This window comes from Pipistrellus kuhlii, unplaced genomic scaffold (genome assembly GCF_014108245.1).
Source record: "Pipistrellus kuhlii isolate mPipKuh1 unplaced genomic scaffold, mPipKuh1.p scaffold_m20_p_12, whole genome shotgun sequence".
NCBI classification, from domain to species: domain Eukaryota; kingdom Metazoa; phylum Chordata; class Mammalia; order Chiroptera; family Vespertilionidae; genus Pipistrellus; species Pipistrellus kuhlii.
The window spans coordinates 15,252,551-15,277,078 of NW_023425427.1; positions in this window are offsets into that span (position 1 = coordinate 15,252,551).

Below are 24,528 nucleotides of genomic sequence, written 5' to 3' on the forward strand. Positions count from 1 at the left end.
GACATAAGGACATTATTCTATTATGTTAGATAAGTATATAGTAATTAAATCTGTATGTACGTGGTTCCTGTCTAGTACCATGTAGGAAGCAGTTGTAATAATATATTGCCTATAGGTGATTTTGTTGATGTGATCTCAGATAAGATTTATAATCAGTGTAACCAAATTAGATACCTGTAAACATAACAGGCTTTCCTAATCACAGTTATAAATCTTAATAGCTGATTGATCATGGTTTTGAAATGAGCCCTGCTGCTTGTACATTCTTGCACAGCCATTTGTGGCTGATGACACTGCATTTGTGAATCCAACTAGGTTGTCTATGAGGTGACTTAGAACCTCTTGGGGAAGTATCTTTAATTTTATTTTTAAAAGCTTTTTATTTTGAGTTATAATAGATTTATAAGAAGTTGCAAAAATAGTGCAGAAGTTCTAAGTACCCTTCACCTAGCTTCTAGTTGTGATAACATCTTACATAACTATAGTAAAACTTGGATGTTGATATTGGTATAATCCACCCTAAGTTTTGACTTTGATGTTTTTCTCTTAAAGTTATTTTGAGATTGAATAAGGGCTTGAAGCACAAAATGTTGATACTTAATATGGAAAAAATAAGTCTGAGGATGATACCAATTAGCCTTCTAGCAAGAGTGCTGTTCAGTTATTTGGGGTTTTAATATACATTCTCAAACTTTTAGAAATAAAGTCCTAAATTCTCAGCCAGCTCACAAGTCTCTAATATTCCTAGTGTTTGACCTTCTAGCCCCTGCTTTAACCCTCCAGGATGATCTTTCATCCCGATCCTCATTATGTACAGACAGCGCTCATTAAAATTTCCTTTTATGACATAAAATCTATTCTCCAATAACCACCCTCTATTGGGACAATTTCACTCCCATGTTAGCCTGTCAGATACCATTCAGCTTCCCACCCTTCAGTCTTCTCATATGTCAGTGCCCCTATTTTATCAGCTGTTCCTCATATAACATGTTTGGAAACCTCTCTCCACTCCGACCCTTAAGTTCCTGAGTGTCCTGTTGTGAAAAATTTTGGATCTCTAGGTCTTGAACTTTCATCCCTCAGAGTAGTTTTGTTTTTGTAAATCCTCACCCAAGGATATTTTTTCCATTGATTTTTAGAGAGAGTGGGAGGGAGAGGGAGAGACAGAGAGAAACACTGATGTGAGAAAGACACATCGATTGTTTGCCTCTGGCACACCCTGACCAGGGCCAGGAGCCTACAACTGAGGTACTACCCTTGACTGGAATTGAACCCAGTTCTCTTCATTCTGTAGGCTGATGCTTTTTATCCACTGAGTCAAACCAGCTAGGGCTGAAAGAGAAGCAAGTCATATTTATTTTACTCTTGGAAACTTTTCAAAAGAAGAAGAAAGGGACACAATTCTCTGTACTATGCATAAATAACATCTACCTTAAATGTAGTCTTTCCTTCTTGGTGCCTGTAGATGGAGCCCTTGATAGCTGATTATTTTTAGTAGCTTGGAGATAAACTCCACGAGTTCAAGCTGTTCAGGTAATTTAGGTTTTCTGCCCTCCTGTACCAGCTTTCCAGAACAGTAATTTCCACAAGAGATGTTAATCAATCACATATAGGAAGAGATTAGAAGGACAAGTGATATTTATTAAATTTGTATATTAGAGCTTGGTTTAGGGTTGGGATGCATTATTCTAACATGTAGATCAAGCATGTCAAATTCAAAGGCAAACACAGACCAAATAAGCAAGACTTAAGTTTATGTGGGCCACAAAAAAAAACAAAAGATTCAATTTTCATAGAAACATAGGTTTATTTCAAAAGAGACGTGCTGAATACAAAGGGCTAAAATAATAAGTAATCATTCACATAAAATAATAGAACATTGTAATAAAAGTTAATATTTTTTCTTGAACATTAACTTGTTCAAGCATGTGTGTACCAGATACTGAATAACTTCACAAATTAATAAGCATAAAGCAAATAAGCCTATTTTTTTTGTTCTCCGAAAGCGAAATATTTCCTGTTGCACACACCAAACAAGTCAGTCCAAGACTAATGATGTGGCAATTGGCTGCTAAAATGTTCACTGTTAGTATTAGGGGAGAGAAATGGTGCGCCTGTGCATAAGGTACATAAGGGAAATGAATGCATCATGATTTTAGTAATCAGTCAGTAGGGAATGTTGTAGTTTGTTATTAATAACTAGGGGCCCAGTGCACAAATTTGTGCACCTTGAAATGAACTGTGGGCCGTGCGTGAGGCTGTGGTGGTCACAGGGGCAGGTCTCAGCCCATCCTCGGCGCCCCTGCCTGGCCCCTCCTGCCATGACCTCCAGTCCCCTGTGTGCCAGCAGCCCCACTCTTACCACTGCCACTACCACACACTGATAGCACTGGCGCTGCTTGCCCCCTTTGACGATGCAGAGCGATTGGGGCCAGTGCCAGCAGTGGGTGTGAGCGGTGGCTATTGCCCTGATCGCCCCTCAGGAGCAGGGAAGGTGGAAAAGCCCTCAGGGGTGATCCACAAATTACCTGAAAGATGGGAAAATATGTAGCTAGTGATGGACATTACTTTGAATAAAGCACTTTTAAGATTTCTCTTGAAATTATTGTGTTTTCTTTTATTACAAAATCCACCATTGTTAACCAGTACACATAGTATAGTCTGAAGGCCAAGTTGGGCCCATAGCCTGCTTTTGTAGAGCCTAAGAGCTAAGATTGCTCTTTACATTTAAAAAAGATTATAAACAAAAACTTCCAGAGAACACATGACAGAGACTGTAGCCTGCAAAGCTGAAAACATTTTACTGTCTGGCCCTTTACAGAAAATTTGTTGACTCTGATTTAGAACATTTCTCTGAAAGGGTGTTTTGAGTTTCTCCCTGAAAAGTTATTTACAAATTAAGGTTTGGGTTTACTGCATGTTTCTAAGGCAAGTACTATCTATATTTTGAAAAGTTTTGGTCATGTATCTATATGAGAAAAATTTATAAATTCAACATAAATAGTATGTATTATAATATCCTACTCATCTGTTTAAAACAAGGTTATACAAATCCATGTTACACACACGGGGAAAATTTCTAGAAGACTAATAAACAAAATATGCTAACTGGTTGCCTCTGGGAGGTGGTCTTTGGGGCCTCATTGGAAAAAGGAACTTTTTATTCTCTTCAGTGTATTGTGGATTTTTTTTTTTTTCTAATGATGAGCATACATCATTTTTATACATGGAACATATTAATAAGGAAAGTAAAAGTGTTCTAACTTAAATAAGTTAAATTTAGATCTCTAAATACATAATTATATATCCCCCTTCTTCCCCGCCCCCCCCCAGGGGGGGGAAAAAAAACACACACACACACCATTTTTTTCAATAAATAAATTTAAAGACATTTTTGCTTTTTCCTGGAGCATCATATGTGGGTCCAAAAACCAGAAGCCACCCATTGGCTGTGGAACTAAGGTAAACTGGCTGGGCCTGTGCAGATTGTCCCTAAGGACACAATGATTTTTTCTGCACCTCCAAACACAGGATTTTAGATAAAGCATTATGTTTCTGGGCAGAAGACAAGACACCCACGTGAATAGTGTTGCTGGCAGAGGTCTGAGCCTCCAAAAGCGCCTTAGTCCAGTACTCGCCAAAGCTGTGCAATTTATCCAATCTGGACTAAAGGATGGGTCTCTGCTTGCAGGATCCACTCACTCATCAGCTCCACCCACTGATTTTCTGTCTGCATGCATTTAGTGAGCTCATGGGCCATGATCTCTTTTCTCTGCATCCCCAGGGCTGGCCCTCCCACTGCCAGAATGGGAACTCTGAGCTCAGTCAGCAAAAGGAAGAGGCTTGGAGCTGGGGATCAGCTGTGCCCATTGGGTAAGGGTCTATGCTAAGGGATAGGGTAGACTAGGAAGAAGGACAGGCTGGCATGTTGGCAGGTGGCAGGCTTGTGTGTGGAGGTGGAGTAGGGCTGTCAAATAGATTTGAAGACTTGGGCTTTCCCTGGGTTGGGGGAGGAGTCAAGGTCTGAGAAAATTGGCAGAGCCAAGGCAGCACTGAATCCCACAGCGGTTAGGCGGGTTATCCAGGGGACATCAGGGACCCCCACATATCAGAGCTGAAAATTTTTCTTTCTTAATTATTGCCTGATATCTTGTATTTTCCAAGATAAAAGGTCACATTCAAAGATATCTTTGATATTGTAGGCCAACATGAATAAGGAGTGCTTGCAAATGACCAAGCAAGGGGAAAACAATTGACATAAAATGGGTTGATTGGTGAAGCCACACACAAAGTGTCCACTGAGTCGCAAGTGGCAGAAACTTGGTCACCAGAGCTTGCCCTCTTTTCCTTCTGGAAATCCTACCACCACATGGACTAGCCTGGGTTAGCCTGCAGGATGACTGCAGATTCATGGTTGAGTCTCAGCTGGCATTGAACCAGTCACCAGACATGTAAGTAAGGCCATCCTACATTATCTAGCTCTCTCTGAGTTGGCTGAAACTGGAAAAACTGCCTAATCAACACATAGGATTGTGGGAGGAAAATGTTATTGATAGCCACTAATTTTGAGGTGGTTTGTTATATATAGAATAGAAGCTAGCTTATACATTTAGCTACCATACTCTTAAGCAGTGGAAAGCTGGAATTTATCTAATAGAAGACTTTATATGAAAAAAAAATTTCTTAAATGATGAAGAGGTCTTTAGTGCAGGGTGGATTTTTGTAATGAAAGAGTAATAATAAATAATAGCTAACATACACTGAGTGGTCAGATTATTATGAGCTCTGGACACAATAACCTGGCCACTCAGAGTGTGTGTGTGTGTGTGTGTGTGTGTGTGTGTGTGTATGAGGCCCAGTGCATGAATTCATGCATGGGTGGGGTCCAGCAGGCTGGCTAGGGGGAGGACATGTCTTATAGGCTGGATTGGCCAGCCTGCCTGCTGGTTGAACTCCTGGTCGAGGGGACAATTTGCATATTAGTCTTATATAGGATATACACTGAGTGGCCAGATTATTATGGATTTAGAGATCATAATAATCTGGCCACTCAGTGCATATCAAGTACTATAAGTTAGTTATGAAGCTAAGTTTTGCATGAATTATTTTATTATGGGGAAATGTATTCTTTTTGTTGTACAGATGAGCAAACTGAGGCTCGGGATAGTAGGTTAGTTTATGAGATTATATAGTTAGGAAGGGGAAAGTCGTAGGATATAAATTCTGAATATGTATAACTGCAAAACCAAGGTTCTTAAACACTAACTTCATGGTCTCTAGCCTAAGAGAATCTATAAATGGTATTTTATACATATGAATGGAAAAGCCAGAAAACTAAAGAAGAGTTCACCACGTTGCTCCCTTAAATCACATCTCTGATTTCTGTATAAACACAGAGTGAACCAAAGCATTTGTTTCTGTTGCATGCTAAAATTCCAATAAATAGCAGCAAAAAAGAGAGCAAATTAACCCAAAGTAAGCAGCAGAAGAAAATAATAAAGATCAAAGCATCAATCAATGAAATAGAAAACAAAAATAGAGGAAATCAATAAAACTAAAAACTGGTTCTTTCAAATCAATAAAATTGATAAACATCTTGCCAGATGCCAGACTGATTTGAAAAAAAAGACAAAAATTAACGATACCAGAAATGAGAGGTGACACCTCCACAGGTTCCATAGATATTTAAAGGAAATGTTACAAACAAATTTATGCTAATAAATTTTAAAACAAAAATATGAAAGATACAAATTACCAAAATTCATCCAAGAAGAAATAACATAAATAGCCCTTATATCTATTAAAAATTGAAATTGTAGTTAAAAACCCCACACAGAAAACTTAAGGTGTAGGTGGCTTCATTGGTTAATTCATTCAAACATTTAAGAAAGAAAAAAATCTAAACTTCCAAAATACTGGAAAGTAGGGAATAATTTCCACCTCATTCTGTGAGCCCAACATTACCTGGATGCCAAATAAGACAAAATTAGTACAAGAAAGAAAACTCCAGATCAGTTATCTCTCATGAGTCTAGTTGCAAAAATTCTGAACAAAATTTTAGGAAATTTAACCAAACAATATACAATATTAAAGGACAATACATCATGACCAAGTAGTATTTATCCCAGGGGAAAGACGTAGGATATAAAGATGTGGGATTAGTTTAATTAAATCAGTTAATGCAGTTTACCATATTGACACTAAAAATAAATAACCATATGATCATCTCAGTAGATGCAGAAAAAGCATTTGACCAAATATCCATTCATGGTGAAAAGTCTCAGAAAATTAGGGATAGAAGGAAACTGAAGCTAATAAAGGGCATCTACAAAAAAAACATACAGCCAACAGAAGAACTCAATGCTTTCCATCCTAAGATCAAGACATTGTCCACACAATTTCTATTCAATATTGCACTAGAGTTACTAGCTAATTCAGTAAAGCAAGAAAAAGAAAAGGCATACAGACTGCAAGGGGGAGAGATAATTGTCCTTATTTACAGATGAAATGTCTATGTAGAAAATCCTAAAAAATCAACAAAAAAGCTACGAGAATTAGTGAGTTTAACAAAGTCACAGAATATAAAGTCAAGCCAGGATCGGTTTGGCTTAGTGGATAGAGCGTCGGCCTGGGGACTGAAAGGCCCCAGGTTTGATTCCGGTCAAGGGCATGTACCTTGGTTGCGGGCACATCTCCAGTAGGGGATGTGCAAGAGGCAGCTGATCGATGATTTTCTCTCATCGATGTTTCTAACTCTCTGTCCCTCTCTCTTCCTCTCTGTGGGGGGGAGAAAAAAAAATATATATATATATATATTTTAGCCCTAGCAGTTTGGCTCAGTGGATAGAGCCTCATCCTGAGAACTGAAGGGTCTCAGATTCCATTCTGGTCAAGGGCATGTATCTTGGTTGCAGGCTTGATCCCCAGCCCTGGTTAGGGTATGTGTGAGGGGCAACCAATATATTTGCCTCTCCCACATTGATGCTGCTCTCTCTGTCTCTCCCTCTCCCTCTCACTCTTTAAAAATCAATCGAAAAATGTCCTCAGGTGAGGATTAGCAACAACAACAAAACACACACACACAGAATCAGCTTTATCTCTGTATATTAGCAATGAACAATTGGAAATTTAACTAAGAATTTCATTTATATACAAATATGAAATTCTTGGGTAAAATTTACCAAATATGTGTAATATCAGTACACACAAAAAAAATTATATTGCTGAGGGAAATTGAAGATCCAAATACATGAAGAGATCTACGATGTTCTTGAATTGGACAATGTGATATTATTAAGATATCAACTCCTAAAATTTAAAAATCAAAGGAAATGGTGTAGGCAGACTATTTGAGGCAAGGGGCACTTCAATGGGAAAACCCTAAGTCTGGCTCTGTGGTTCTACCCCCAGTGCGAGCCTCAATTCATCAGCAAGTCATTCTTTAAGGGACCATTCTTTGGTCACTGGAGCCCCATGGCCACTCAGTCATTCAGTTTCTGTATATCTCCCAGCTCACTGGCTCTCAGAATATCTTCCAGTTGTGGCTGAAGAGTGACAGTCTTCTTGGTCTCTTTGGCCCTTGAAGGAATCCCTATCTCAATCTCCAACATCCTATACTTAAAGTGGAAACTCCAAGAAGATGCTCTTCTCTGTGCTAATCTCCCCAAGGATGGAAGCCATTTCAAAGTCCTATCTGTCTTCTTCCTCCTTCTCCAGAGACCCATACAGGGCAGGGTGCACTTAAATATTTAGGAAAAAAACCACACATGTGGAACAGAACGGCATTGCGCCCACCTTGCTCGCAGTGGGCTCACGCTCAGCTAGCAGCCACTCGTTCTTCCCACATGTCCAGCCCGGTGGGTCTGTGCTGGAGCATGCATGCTCCAGTCCTGAGAGACTGGCCATGTTCCAGGGCAGTACTCACTGCCTGATGAAGCTAGAGAAACGCCTGCAGCGATGACCACATTCCCCTCCAGTGTGCGAATGGGGGTGAAATCACTGCAGCTTCCTGTGGGGAGGCAAACGCCATGACCCCAGCCCCAACGGGAAGATGCTGGCAGGTACATGAACAGAAACAGATTTTACAGAGTTCTTGCATCTTACTCCACCCAGGGTCATTACCATTGGTGTGTAGCTTTATCTTTTCCTTTGACTTCCAGCGTCCCAAGACTGCTTTTGTAAGAAAAGGTTTTCTGACGTCCTCGCTGGCTCAGCGGTGGAATGGACTGCCGTGGGAAGTTATGAGTTCCCTGCCTGGGGCGCTGGATAACTACTTGGCAGAGATGTTGTGGAGGTGGAGAGGAGGACTCCCAGGCCCAACATGCTCTGAGTCTTTGGTGCCCATTGTCCCTAGGACGCGGCAGAGGTACGCAATCTGATGCGGATTTCGCAATGCAGCTTTGACGTTGGTGATGCAAGTTCATTCAAGAGAAAACCGTGGCTGGTGATTTGGACCCCAGGTTGCCGCTGGGACACAACAGGCCTGACTCAGGCTTCACAGCTCCTGCCAGCATTTTAAAGGGAAGCGATGTTGTCTCTCATTCTTTCTCCCCAAACCCCCTCAAGGTAGATGGCTGATCTTCAGCTCTCCTTTCTTTCATTACACCCACCCCCCAACCCCTGGGAAATCTCAGCCACACCCCTGGCTTTAACCCCTACCTCTCCGATGATAAATCCTAGCTCTGTGTCTCCAGCCTTGACCTCATCCCTTAGCAACAGACCCGTATAACCAAGTTTATTGGCTATCTCCATTTCATCATCCTACATCGCAAGCACAGTGTGCACCAAACTAGGGTGTTTTTTTTTGCCTTCAGCCGTGACACCCCTCACCCAGCCTTCCACCTGTATGTAAACTGCCTTCCACCTCCATCTTAAGTCTATTCCTACATTGTGTGCTTGTCCTGTGTATTCCACCCCTACAGTGCCTGCGGGGGGGGGGGGGGGGGGGGGGCTCCCCCATTGTTTTGTGTGTTTTTTTAAGAAAATATTTTTATTGATTTCAGAGAGGAAGGAAGAGGGAGAGAGGGATAGAAACATCAATGATGAGAGAGAATCATTGATTGGCTGCCTTCTGCATGCCCCACACTGGGGATCAAGCTTACAACCTGGGCATATGGCCTGACTGGGAATTGAACTGTGACCTCCTGGCCCATAGGTTGATGCTCAACCACTGAGCCTAGACTTAATTATTTTTAAGTTTATTTTTCAATTACAATTTGCATTCAATATTATTTTGTATTTGTTTCTGTTGTGTAGCATAGACAGTGCCCCTTTTGAAAAAATCAGTCTTTTTTATTCAAGTTGTATTGCTATTGATTTCATTACCCCTTTCCTGGGCCTTACTTCCTGGCCTTGTGCCTGATCCCTTGTACTAGCTCCCTTTCCTAACCCCACACTCCATGCAGAGTGACTCTCCTTCAGCCTACTGGGATTGTGTCACTCCCCTCCAAACGAACAAGCATAAAACATAAAAAGTCTGCCAATACCAAGTGTTGGTGAATATATAGAGAGAGCGACCAGAACTCCCATGCATTCCTGGTGAGTGCATAAATGGACAAAAAACTTTGGAAAACTGGCAATGTCTATTCAAATAGATATGTGCATACCTGACGATACAGCAATTTCACTCCTAGATATGTACCCAACAGATGTACACCCATAAAAACACCAAAGGACATGTGCAAGAAGGTGTGCAGCCTCCAACTGGAAACTACACATGCTCATTCATAAATGTGGTACATTCATGAAATGGGATATTAGCAATGATAAAGAACATACTAAAGTTATAGCAACAAGGATGAGCCTTGAAACATGTTGAGTGAAAGAAGCCAAATACAAAAAAATAGGGAAAACTAATTTATGTTGTTAAACTTATTGGGCTACTATTTACATAGGTGTAGTCAGTTTGTGAACACGTCTGCATTTTATGTATGACATATTTCAATAGAAAGTTTACAAAAACATGCCCACCCACACATACATATAAAACAAAAGTCCTTTCATGTTCCTTGTACCCAGAGGAAGCATTTCCAAACCTAATGGAACAGCCCATTTTTCCGTGATATGACCCAGTCCAGCAGACCGGCTCCTTCCCACCTGTACCATGTGTGCCATCCACACCAGAACACTCCCCATTCTCCTCACACTTCGAGGTGCCCTTGCTTTTGCACTTCCTTCAGCCTGGAATTTCTCTCTCTCTCTCTCTCTCTCTCTCTCTCTCTCTCTCTCTCTCGCTCTCTCGCTCTCTCGCTCTCTCGCTCTCGCTCTCTCCCTCTCCCTCTCCCTCTCCCTCTTGCTCTCACTCTCTGAAAATGCCACATCCTATGTGAGGCTTCCTCTGATTTCTCAGACCAAACAGATCCCTCCTGCTGTTGCATTCCCGGGCATGCTGCTTTTCCCTCTTTCATGGCTTCTAGCTCTGTGTGCTTGCATGTGTTTCCTTGGCTGGAGATAAACTGAAGTTGTAGGAACGGTGTCCCCTTCCTCTAGGTAAGATCTCTAAGGACAGTGCCCTGCCTGCTACTGTGCTTGAGCTAATGGATGTTTGACAAATGATTGAATGTGTGCTCTGAGTTAAGCCAAGCTTGGTACTGCCAGAAAGCCAAGACACCCAGCATGCCCGCAAGAAAGCTTTTGCCAAGAGCCAAGTCCCTTTGGAAGTAAACACATCCTGCAGTCCTTTATAGGCTGCTGACAACCAGGTAGATGTAAATGTGTTTTGCAGCATTGTGGGCGTGTCCAGCTTGACTGGGTGAGACCAAGCAGCCCCACTCACATGAATAAGCCGTGCAAATATGTGGTTAATGACCATGTCGCTCCGTGTCAATGCTTAATCCCGGGTAATTAGCAGATAGATAATTGGTGGAAGAATGGGAGGTGCTGAGGGATGTGCCATCACTTGGGTGAAGCTAATGATCCTCTATGGATTAAGACCCACCCTCTGTACGTGTTGATGGCTCCTATTTGAAATGCTCCTTTTGAAAAGGCCTCGGTCCAAGTGAAGGTGTCAGGAGCAGAGTGTTGGCATCAGCACTCGTTTTCGGGGCTACTTCCATGGAGGGTGGGTGGATGGGCCCCACTGCTGCCAGCCGAGTGCAGGCAGCTCAGGGTCTGTGCTGCCCCTGACTTGGTGGGTCATCTTGAGTATGTTCTTCCTCCACTCTCGGGTTTTACCATCTGTCTCATGGCAAAGGGTGGATGGGGAAACTGATTCAAGAACGCACTGTGGACAAGAGTTTCCCTACTCTGCTCTTTTTTGGCTACAGAGGCATGGTTAGCTGGCCTGGATGACAGGGTGCTGGGGAAAGGATATTCTGGGGATGAAAGCAGACGTCTGTGGTGTCTTACATGACCCGAGGCAGGGCCAGCTAGGTGTCCATCAAGATGGGCGCACCGGGTGGGAACATGGTGGAGGGGAGCAGTGGAGGGAAAAGAAAAATGAGGAATATTTGTAATAATATGAACAATAAAGATTTATTTAAAAAAAAAAAAAGATGGGTGCACCTCGTTGAAGAGTATTGAGTTAAGCTCCTGTATAATAATTTTGTTGGCATAGACCATCTTTTGTCCCGAGCCCAGTGGCAATTTCTTTTTTCAGAACTTTTCCTCCAGGTGACAGTGTGTGCATGGTGACCCTGGAGTTGCATACTTGGCAGCCCTGGGTTCATCAACCTTCCCCTGTAATGTTTGACAAACCACTTGTGCACAGTAGAATGGAACTTAAAGGGGGCCCTGAGGAGGAACCTGGTATAGACGAGAGAACACTGGACTAGAGTTCGAGAGGCTAGCATGTGTTTTTTCCTATTGTTGGCTGCCACATTCCATAAGTGACCTTAGGCTTATTAATTGAGCTGTGGAAGTATTTTTTATATTTAATGATATTTTTTTTTGCTTGATTTATTTTTTTAAATTATCACCCGAGGATATTTTTCCATAGATTTTTAGGGAGAGTGCAAAAGAGAGGGAAAGACAAAGAGCTATGAGAGAAACATTGATTGGTTGCTTCTTGCACGTGCTCCACCAGGGAGGAACCTGCAACTGAGGTTCATTCCTTGACCGGAATCAGACTCAAGACCGTTTGGTCCCCAGGCTGATGCTCTCTATCCATTGAGCCAAACCAGCTAGGGCTTGCTTGATTTATTATTAAGAGAGTTGTGTTCACTGTGATTATGTATTTCTTAAAAATGTCTTTTAGTTTTGCCAACTTTTGCTCTATATTTTAAAGCTATGTTGTTAGGTGCATGCAAATTTAGAATCTTTATCTTCCAGGTGATTGAAAAGTTATTATTATGAAGTAGCCCACCATATTTCTAGTGAAGATTTTTTACCCCTATGAAATGTATTATATTTGTCTTATATTTTTACAGCTATAACAAGGTTTATTTTATTAACCTGACATATTTTATATTAAAACATAACACTTTTAGATAATTGTAGGTTCACATGCATATGTAAGAAATAATACAGAGAGCCTATGTGCCCTTTACCTAATTTCCCCTATTAGTAACATCTTGTGAAACAATAGTATAATAACCAAAATAGAAACATCCATAAAGTCAAGATACAGAATATTTAAATCACCACAAGGATCGCTCATGCTGTGCTTTTATATATATACACCCACTTCACTCCAACCTGCACACATTCTTTAACTCTTGGCAACCAATAAGCTGTACTCCATCAATATAATTTTTTCAAGAATGTTATTTAATGGAATCACACAGCATGTAACCAATTGGATTTGCTTTCTTTCACTCAGCATAATTCTCTGGAGGTTAATCCAAGTGTGTGTGTGTTTTTTTTAAATCCTTACCCAAAGATATTTCCCCATTGATTTTTAGAGAGAGTGGAAGAGAGAGGGAAAGACTATGGTTGCCTCCCACAGGTGCCCTGACCAAGGGCTGGACCAAGGAGGAGCCTGCAACCTAGGTACGTGCCCTTGACCAGAATTGAACCCAGGACCCTTTGGTCCGCAGGCCAACGCTCTGTTCACTGAGCCAAAACAGTTGGGGCCACGTGTGTATTGATAATTCATTCTTTGTTTTGCTAAGTAGTATTCCATGATATGGATGACCATAGTTCAACTATTTACCCATAGAGAGATATCTGGGCTTCATCCAGGTTTTGTTTGGCTATTACACGTATGTATACATTTTAGTGTGAACAAATGTCTTTATTTCTCTGGGATAAATGCCCAGGAGTGCAATTGCTGAGTCCTGTGGTTGTTGCATGTTTAGCTTTACAAGAAACTGCCAAATTGTTTTCTATAATAGAGTGGCAGCATTTTACATTCCCACCAGCAATGTATGAGTGATTCAGTTTATCTGACTCCTTGCCAGCATTTGGTGTTGTCACTATTTTTTTAATTTTAGTCATTGAGATAGGTATGCAGTGATGTTTCATTGTGGTTTTAATTTGCATTTCCCTAATGGCTAATTATGTGGAGCGTCTTTTCACATGTTTATTTGCCATCTGTATATCCTCTTCTGTGCAGTATATCTTTTGCCTATTTTCTAGCTGGATTGTTTGTTTTCTTACTGTTAAGTTTTGGGAACAGATCTATAAATATTTAGTCCAATATGTGATTTGTCTGGGGAGGAGCCTGCAATCGAGGTACATGCCCTTGACTGGGATCGAACCCAGGACTTTTCAGTCTGCAGGCTGACATTCTATTGACTGAGCCAAACTTGTAGGGGCTGGTTTAAAAACATTTTGTCCTAGTTTGTAGTTTGTCTTTTACTCTTTTTAATAGGGACACAGACAAATATTTTTAATTTTAATAAGTCCTATTTAGCAATTTTTACTTTTATTGATTTGTGTGTGTGTGTGTGTGTGTGTGTGTGTGTCTGTCAAGTCTAAGTACTTTTTTGTCTGCTTAGTCCTACATCCTAAATATTTTCTACCATATTTTTCTAAAGTTTTACATTTTATGGTTAAGTCCATAATCCATTTTAAGTTATTTTTGTATAAAGTATGAGACATAGGTTGAGGTTTTTGTTATTATCTTGGGGTTCTCTGTTCTTTTTCATTGGTACAGTCTTGATTACTGCAGAGTCTAAGAAGTCTCAGAGTTGGTTAAGTGATTCCTTTGCCATAGGCTAAATGTTTTTCTTCTCAAAATTCATATGTTGAAATCCTAACCCCAATGTGAGGGTATTAGTAGGTCTGGGGTCTCTGGGAGGTAATTAGGTCAGGAAGGTGGAGCTTTCATGACTGATATTAGTGACCTTATAAAAGGATCTTTTTTCCACCATGTAAGGACACAGCAAGAAGTCAGCAGTCTGCAGTCTTGAAATGGGCTCTCCCATCTCCCAGAACCCAACCATGATGGCATCCTGATCTCAGACTTCCAGCTTCCAAACTGTAAGGAATAAAGTTTTAGTGTTGCCCTGGTCCATGTGGCTCAGTCGGTTGGGCATTGTCCTGGGCAACAAAGGGTTGCCGATTCAATTCCCATTCAGGGCACATGGGGTCAATCCAGGAGGGGGTCATGTTGGAGGTGGCCAATTTTTTTTATTGAGATAGATGTTTCTTTCTCTCCCTCTCCCTTAATCTCTCTCTAAAAAAAAACAATTTAAAAATCTTTAAAAATTTTTAAATTTTTATAAACCATCCTGTCTATGGTATCTTGTTATAGCAGCCCCAGATGAGTAAGGTATACTTTTTGTTTTTCAAATTTGTTTCTTTTTTGAATTTTTTAACTATTCTAATTCTATTCATTGCCTTTATATAAAATTTAGAATAATCTTGTCTATATCAAGAAAAGCTCTTGCTGGGATTTTTATAGAATTATATTAACCCCTTATGTTAATTTGGGGACTACTGACATCTTCATATGTTGAAATTTCTAACCATGAACATGGTATGTCTCTCCATTTATTTAGATTTTCTTTGAATTCTTTCATTGGCATTTTATAGTTTTCAGCATACAAGCTCTGTACATGTTTTGTTAATTTACATCTCAAATTCTTAAGTGATTGTAAATGGTATTGTACTTTTAATTTTGATGTCTACATTTTTATTTCTTTTAATTTATTGGGGTGACACTGGCTAACAAAATTATACAGGTTTCAGGTGTAAAATTCTACAACACATTATCTGCATACTGTATTGTGTGTTCGCCACCCCACGTCTAGCCTCTATCCATCACTATTTATTCCCCCTACCCACTACCTCCTCCCCCACTCCCACATGATGTACACATTTTCATTGTTAGTACATAGAAATATAATTTTAGTATGTTCATCTTACATTCTGTGACTGCTGGGCAAAGTCAGGCAGAACCATCACCTCCTCACTCTGAGAACTCTACTTCCTTTAATGCAGTCTCCAGTGAGATGAATTAGTATGGTATCCTCATGACACTCCTGACTCACAGTGAGCACAGCGTTGTCTAAGCTGTCTTCACACATGCCAGTACCCATCCGGGTGTCCCTAGCTGGCCCTTGTGCTGTTTCTTTTTTGAACTCACAGTACTACTTAAAAATATGGCAGATCTGCAAAAATTTTCTATGACATAGTCAGAAAGGTCTTACCATGGGCTCAGGTAGTTTCTGGATTCTTCTTGGAGCATTTGTTCTTAATATGCAGAAATAGGGAATGTTAGGAAACATGCCTCTCTTTCAAACAGTGTCTAAACAGTGTCCAGCTTGGAGCAGAAGTCATGATCGTAATTCTGAGAAAACCTAAGCCCAGATGGGGGTTGGCTGAAGTCTCCAAAGGTAAGCCTCTTACTTAAGGCTGTAATGCATGTTACTCACTTCCTTTTGGGAACAGTTAATTCTAATATTAATGCCAGACGTAAAGGCCAAAAGAAAGTGGACTGAATCTGCATGCATTGATACAGCACAGTCATTTTTCTAAAGGCTACAAGGTAGATTGGGATATTGTGGAGCTTGGATCCTCTCTGTGGAAGTAGTGGAGGGAACACTCAGTGTCACTTGGCTGGATAACTAGGGGTCCTAAAGCAAAGGTCTAGGCTTCTTGGGGATCAGCTCTCCTTGCCCTCCTTCGGTCTGTCATCTCAGGAGAGCTCCCCAGGCCTTTTACTCCCTCTGAGTGTCAGGAGGCACAAGGCTTCAGGGTCCCTTCACCAAGTCTCTGCTGACCTAGCAGAAGGACCCAGATCTTCTACCACAAGGGGACAGGGCATCTGTGTGTGTGTGTGTGTGTGTGTGTGTGTGTGTGTGTGTGTGTGTGTTTGAGCCCAAATCTGCTACCACAAGGGGACAAGGCATCTGTGTGTGTGTGAGTGTGTGTGTGTGTGTGTGTGTGTGTGTGTGTGTGTGTGTTCGGGCCCAAATCTGCTACCACAAGGGGACAAGGCATCAGTGTGTATGTGTATTCTGGCTAAGGCAGGCAGCCTGGCCTGAGACTGTGTATACGTGAGAGTGCTTTCTGTGCATCACTTGTCTACTGCTGCATAACAAATTATCCCAAAACTTAGCAGCTTAAAGCAACAACATTTATTATCTCACAGGCCTTCTGCTTCAGGGTCTCTCACAAGCCTGCAGTCACCTCAGGGTGCGGCCCGGAAGGATTCACTTTCCAGTTCACTCATGCAGTGGCTGGCAGTTTTTGTTCTCTGTGGCCTGTGGACTAAGGGCCTCGTAAGCCCCTTGGTTCCTTGCCACCAAGGTCTCTCTGCACAGCATCTTACAACTTGGCAGCTTGCTTCGTTAGCGCAAATGAGAGAGAGCGCCAGTAAGGTGGAAATGACAGTCTCCTACAGCCTTCTACAAAAGGAACGTGTTATCACTTTTGCCATATCCTATTCAGTAGAAGCAAGTCACCTGAGGTCCAACCTGTACTCCATGGGAGGGCGTTACCCAGGCTGTGAATACCAGGAGGGAACCATGTCAGAAGCTGCCACCACACTGTGTGACTGTGGAGCAGGCAGAAGGCACAGATGGGGTATGAGGCATGTCAGGCCTGGACAACGATCAGTGCTCCATCTGGAGGGTGAACGTAACAGGACAGAGGGCAGGGGCTTGGGGACCCAGGCTATCCCTGGCACCCTGGGTCTGAGCAGCCTATAAGATTGGCCTGGATCTGGGTGGGCACTATTCCTAAGTCCCCCTGGACACAGGCTGAGGAAGGTGGGTGTTGATTCTCACTCTTCTTGCTGCTAAGCCACTTTCCTATGTCTGCATATGAGCACCACTGCAAGCAAGACACCATGCCATGCACAGCATTATACCTGGATCAGTGGTATGCTGTGGGCATCCATTCATTGTGAAAATTCATACAGTGTAACAGCAAGAGCATTGTGTCAGAGTCTAGCATCAAGAGTCAAGTGTTGGCTGCCTCCTAAGCTGATGGTCCCTTCAATTCTCCATTCTATAAACACAGATGCAATTAAAAACAAAAACAAAAAACTCACCCATCTCTTTTACTTTGGGAGAAGAACTTGGTAGTATACTATCACACTACAATTTTCAAAAATCTTCCCATTATACTATTCTATACTCATGTTCACGTTCATGGAAGGGCACTCAAACTCACCAAACTTCATGCTAAAGGGACAGTATGTGCCTCCAGCCACATACACCTACCAAGTGTACAGACCAAACTACCACAGGCAAGGGACTCACCCAAGGTCACACATAAAGTTAGTGGCTGGGGAGGGGAAGGCCTGGGTGTTTTTGACTCCCAGCCTAGTGCCTGTCTGAGAACCGGGAGCCTTCTGATGCAAACTGGTGTCACCTAGAAGTTCTGAGGCTCGGCTGCCGGAATTCAAACTCTGTTCCCACCATTTCCTCCTTCGTGGTCACTCTCTCCCAGGGGAGATTTTGGGGACTGAGAGGCACTTCACTGAATGTTAGCCATTGTGATTGTTACTAGAGAGGGAGGGCAGTGTTGTGCCTATTTTATTGCTGGGGAAGTTGAGGCTGAGACTTTCCCAGGTACCAGACCCAGAATTCGAACCAGTGTTTTTCTGACAAAGGCAGGCAGCGTCTCAGAAAACAGGAAGAACCAGACTAAGGTAAGATTTGACCTTTATTAATAATACATGATAGACTCCAGGTTCATTTCGTGCATGTGTACAATCTACTAAGGCAGTGGGGACAGCTCAGTTTCCCGAGGATGAATTCAAGAGGAAATCTTCAATGAGACCTGAAAGCCCCTTGCAAAGAAAGCGAGGTGTCTGCCAGGGCATATAACTCACGGTGCTGGCCAGCCTGGCAGCAGTGTTTCAGAAAAGCTGTGTTCTGTTCATTGTAGTTTGGGATTTGGGTGGAAAGACTTATTTCAGTGCTGGGATTTTGCTCTCCTATCAGGCAGCTGCAGGCCCAGACGGGCCCCTGTTGGAAGGAAGTCAGACCTCCTCCCCACAAGGAGGAAGGGCCCTCCTGTCTGTGGTTGGCGGCATTGTACTCGCTGGATTCCAGGCTGTCAGTCTCACAGAAGAGCTCCCAGGACGCTTAGCATGCAGATTGTTTTGTTAGGTTTCTCCTACAATTAATTTGGAAATTACCCAGCTGCCCACAGCCTCTCCCAGGTGTTCTGTAACCAATGTGCCTGCTCCTGCGGCTTTCACATTGGTGGGACCAATGCTGGCAGAAGCTGGAAGGGTCGGGGTGGGGTGACAGGAAGCATGGTCCCATAATGGGCTTGTCTTAACAGCCTGACTCCTTCAGCTTTGGAACAAAACATTCTACTTTGTAGGATCTGAAGCAACCAGATCCACACACTTCAGAACATTATCTTTAAGCCTCACACACTTTGTGGAGGTAAATCGGGGGTGTGTGGAGGATCCACGCTACTCAGAGGTCCAAAGAGAGAGGATTTCCCTGGAGCTCCAGTCAGTACATAGGTACAAATCTTCAATTCCAAGATCCAGGGAAGAAAAAAATCCTCAAATTCCTTTTGCTGTGGCTTTTGTGATACTTGGGTTGAGTCTCTCCCATGGAACAGTCATGTGACCTTGAGCTTGTCCTCTCTTCTTGGCTCTTAATTTCCTCATCTGGAAAAAAAACAAAAACAAAAAACACACAGCTGAAACCTGCTGCTTCCCAGGGCAGCTGTGAGGACCCAAAGGGAAATGTATATGGAAGTGCTTGGTACACACTATCACAGCCACTCTTCATTATGTCAGGATTATGATTAGTCAGCTGTGCCCCTGCTGAGCCACATGAAGTTGAGGAAGAGCAATGGTGTAGTGAGAGAGCCCTGGAAGGAGGTCTAAGAGGTTAGCTCTCTGTGCAAGCATGGAAAGTTACCTTTTCTGGGCCTTGATTTTCTTTCTATTAAATGAAAACCTGACAGCTGCATGTTTATAAGAATGGCAAAGGAAATATCAAATGGAATAAACCAAGAATCAGTTCTTTTCCTTCCCTATAAGGGTATCTTCTGTATGAGTTAGGATGCATTTGGCTGCAAGTAACAGAAAGCTGGAGGAAGAAGGCTTATAGTTGGAGGATACTTGTTATCTTTAAAAGTAGGGGCCCACATGTGTAATGAATCATTCAAGGGTTGGTTCTTTGAGCAGCTCAGTGATGGCATCGGGCACCCAGGTTCTTCCCACCTCTCTGCTCTGCCTCCTCAGCAGGTTGGTTTGTTCTCCTAGGCTGTCGCCTTCTGGTCCAATATGGCCACCACATCTCCAGGAGTCCCATTCCAAAAACACTCAGAGCAAGAAAGGGGCTATTTCTCTGCCCTTCTTTGTAAAAACAAAGAAATGCTTCCCAGAAGCCTCTAGATACTTTTCTGAATATCTCATTGGTTTGTAAAGTATCCTGTGCCCATCTCTAAATAATCACTGGCAAACCCTGGCTAGTGTGGCTCAGTCGATTTGAACATTGTCTGGTGCGCTGAGAGGTTACTGGTTCCTGGTCAGGCCACATGTTCAGGTTGTGGGTTTGATGATCCCTAGTAGGGTGCATGCAGGAGGCAACCAATTGATGTTTCTCCCTCTCCCTTCCTCTCTCTTTTAGAAAAAAAAAAAAAAATCACTGGCAGGAGTGATGAAAGATCACCATGCTTACCTTAACAAGTTAAGATTGAGCCAGGGGTACCCCAAGGGGTAAGACTTCCCCTGGAACACATGACCAACTGAAACCTGGAAAAGATCAGGGACATGTGACCACAGCTAACAGTGTCTGGCACACCTTCTTTTTCAATATTCCGGAAAGAGGATGTATTATTTTATTTCTGTTCAGTGTTGCCCACTGTACCTCAACATGCTTCATTTGGTCACTCTGAGCTCTACCACCAAGACCTCTGTGTCCAGTCCCATGATAGGACATTTTTTGAGCACCAGAACAGGAAAAATGTGAGCAGACCTCACTTCAACCAAGGTTGAATAGTTGTATAGACTCTGATGAAAATTTAGGGTAAAAGGAAAGTGTTACATGGGAGGGGGAAACTATGAAAAGGCTAATATTAAATATATGTTTCTCAAATATATGTTTCATACCATGGTTGAGAAGAACCCATGCAGAGGTCCTGGCTGGCTGCTGGGGACTGACAGCAGAGGCGAGAATTGGGCTCTGTGATGCTGTGGTTCTCACACTTTATCTCTCATTGCCGAGTGCCTCCAAGCCTGAAAAACCAAGGCTGAGGGTCTGCTCTGCCCACACATAGCGGGTGAGATAAGCTGGTTCTTTCCACCAAAGCTGAGATCCACCCTGATTCCAGTTTCCCAATCCCTTTCTCACCTGGGAGGGCCTGACGGATGATCCCTGACTACCTTCTTTTGTACCTGGTTAACCCGTCAGGGCTGAGCTGGAGATGTGAGCCTCAGCTCTCAGAAGGGGGATTGCAGGGCTGACAGAGGGGCACTGGGAATTTTAGAGAGCGGTTATCCTCTCCCAGGAGCTCTGCTGAGAGAGAGCAGGCTCAGGGAATGACCAGTGGCAAACTCATGAAGAACCTCCTATCCTAACCCCCCATCTGTCCACCCATTTTTTCTTTAGTTCACCGCTCAGTTTGGGCTGAGAAGCACTAGCCTTTGGGTTAGTGCCTTTCCCTTTGGGTTGTCCTAAACTGTTTAGTAAAGCAGACCCGGGCCCAGATTATACCCATCCATACAATGGAGGGTCTAACCCTGAGCTTCCTTCTCCTTCCTCCATACGATTCTTCCATTTCCACATTGCCTTGTATGAAAATGATAATCAAATACAGTCTCCCTTGGGGGAGGCACAGGTTCTCGTCTGGTTGGGCACTTAGTGATGAGAGCTTGGTAAGTCATGTGCCTCCTCTTTAGCTCTAAGGAAGTTCAGAAACAGGAGGTTCCTGGGAGTTATTCTGGACCTCTGATAGCACATTTCTCCCCACCCCCTTTTTTCTAATGTTCTACCTCTTTGCCTAGGACAGTGGTTGTGGCTCGTGAGCCACATGTGGCTGTTTGGCCCCTTGAGTGTGGCTCTTTCACAAAATACCACGTGCGGGCACGCACGTACAGTGCGATTGAAACTTTGTGGCCTGTGCGCCAAAGTCAGTTTTCGGCCTGGGCGAGTCTATTTTGAAGAAGTGGTTCTAACGCCCAGCCACTCTCAAGGGGACAAAAAGCTGCATGTGGCTCTCGAGCCGCGATTTGCCGACCACTGCTCTAGGACAAATGCATCACCTGAGGGGCTTGTTGAAATGCAGGTTCTGGTCCAGTAAATCTGGGGTGGGGCCCAGGACTCTGCGTGTCTAGCATGTCTAGTTCCCAGGGGCTGTCCATGCAGCTGGCCTATGGCCTCCACTTAAGAGTTGCACGGCCTCAGGGTCTCGGTCTCTTGTGTAAAGTGGCAGGGAGGGCGCACCTCAGCTCTAAGTCTCTCTCCAAGCCTGTTCCTGGCCCTTGGAGAACTGTATCTGGGATTCAAATGACCAAGAAAAGAGGAGTTAGAGAATGAAAGGGGACTTGAGGCCTACCCAGTGCAGGAAGAAACTTGTTCAAGATCTCGTAGCATTTCAACCGTGATTGAAAAATCAAAAAGTTACTAAAAAAAAAAAAAAAAAAAAAAAAAAAAAAAAGATCTTAGCATTTCAGTGACAAAGTTCCGGCACAGGCTTCCTACCCAGGAAAAACAAAAACTAGAAAAAAAATTCTGGGGTGTTTACTGTGCTTTCTCCTAGTGAGCTATGGGTTCCTTTGACATTTCTTCTTTCTTTCAAAAAATAAATGAATGTGTGCCAATTTTGTATTAAAAAGAAACTTAATTTTAGTAAAAGAAAGTTCTCACAAGGTTCTTAGTAAATACGGCGATGTATGAATGTGCTGAGTAAACTGGAACTGCATGCCGCTGCTTCACGTCATGGCTGTTTAGTTCAGCTCTCATCGCACGGATTCATTTCAACAGTTACTCTTACTCTTCTGGGCACACGAATCACCGAGATGAGGAGGATTCGCCGTCAGCCATCCTGAGCAGCTCACGCTCCCCTCACCTCTGCTGTGGGAATTGTAATCTTTTCCCTAAAACTGAGGAAGAAGGCGCCCTAATCCGTTTTTCGGGTAAACGACCTCGGGCCAAATTCTGCTTTTGTTGCCGGTTTCCTGAGCTTAATTGCGAGCGAAGTTAATTTGAAAGAGAATAAATGTTATTACAGCTCTGGGGCGAATTCTAATGAGCCTTGGGCAATTAGGTGAGAAGGCCTCTAATTGCGCAGGGCCTGGGGGCGCCTGCACACAGCGCCGGGGCGTGGGGCTCCGAGAGGGGCCAGCGATTTTTCTGGCTTCATCACAGGAAGAAGGAAAAGTAAAGAGAGAGAGAAAAGAAAAACAAAAAACTAAGAGAAACGCACCTCCCTCTCTGAGCCCCCAGATGGGGAAGCGGGAGGTCCTGTCCCACGGTTTGGGGGGTTCTTGAAGTTGGAATTTCCAAAACGCTGCAGTGAAATGTTTCCAAGAGCCTACAGTTACTCGGAGGGTCTCCCCGAACTCCCTACCCCCGCGGAAGCGGAGCCGGTGCTCGCTCTGTTCAGCCAGGCCACCCCCGGTGGCACTCAAACTTTGGGTGTTGGAGGTCTGACCTTTGTCAAAGCCTTGATCCCAACCCTCGAGGGTCTCTCCTGGTGCCCACTGTTCACACCAAGTCCCTTCCTCGCGTCCTCTCTGGGCACAGACCCTGGCTTTGGACTGTGTTCCTAGCGGGGGATGAAGGCGCGGGCACTTGACACTCCATCTTTCTCCTTTCCCGATGATGCTCCAGAAGGCTTGGGGATAAGGTGGCACTTTTTTTTTTTTTAATATTTTATTGATTTTGTACAGAGAGGAAGGGAGAGAGAGAGAGAGCTAGAAACATCGATGAGAGAGAGTCATCTATCAGCTGCCTCTTGCACACCCCCCACCGAGGATATGCCCGCAACCAAGGTACATGCCCTTGACCGGAATCGAACCCGGGACCCTTCAGTCCCCAAGCCGACGCTCTATCCATTGAGCCAAACCAGTCTCGGCAAGGTGGCACTTTTTTATTTTAAAGCCTTTCCTCCCTCCTGTGCCTGGTACTTGACTGTTCACAAAGAGTTTTTCACCTCTGGTGTCTTGTTCAACTTTAGAAGGACTCTGTGAGATAGGAGGTCACACAGATTAGGACAATGTTTTAAGGTTATTGGCGCTGTCAAATGACTTGGTAATTTTAAAAAACACAGAGAAAGGGTACACTCCTGTACTAACAGGGCTCATAGACCATCCTTTCCCAGCCCAAATCCCCTGCTGGGCTGTTAGCAGCCAAGGACAAAACCCTTGGGTGGAGGGCTCTCCATTTCCAGGGCTTCCAACTAAGTAGGCAAGGCGTCCTGACTTCTGCTTAGGAGAGCCAGCCGGTCTCTCTCTCTTCATGGAGAACCTTTGAATTTCATACCATTGTGTAGCAGCACAGGTCCATATGGAGATGATGACCAACCCCTAGAATTTTCCAAGTTCAAAAGGCTGGGACTCGAACCCAGACTCACGGTCAGCAGGGTCAGTGCTCCTGCCACCTTTGGCCTCCAGGTGGTCATTTAGCTCCACCAAAGTCAGGAAGGGCCAGCATCTAGACCTGTACTGTCCAGCGCAGTAGTCAGCAGCCACACACTCCCACCCAGCACGGGGCATGTGGCTAGTCCAAATTTAGATGAGCTAAAGCTGTTAAATACACTCCAGATTTTGGAAACTTAGTATAAAAAAAATAAAGCATCTCAACAATATTTATATTGCTTATATGTTAAAATGATAGTTTGGATATATTGGTTTAAATACAAAATATTATTAGATAATCTCAGTTTTTTTATTTTATTGTGACTACTAGAAAAACTTAAATTACACATGTAGCTTGCATTCTATTTCTATTGGACAACACTGAATTAGAAATACCCGCCTGGAATGAATCACATTCATATGCATGTGAACGGGACAGCGAAATCCCCCAAATTAAAAATAAGTACCAGTGGTTTTCAGTCTTCTTTTTCACATACCCACCATCCTTCCCTTCCAAGTTAACTACGCAGAAAGAGGCCGAGTTTCTCTTGCCGGAACTCACTTGCGCAGATTTTCATTAAAACAGTTCATCTGAAAGCTGCACCCGAGCCTCTGAAATACTTAACGCTGGGCATGTTTACTCC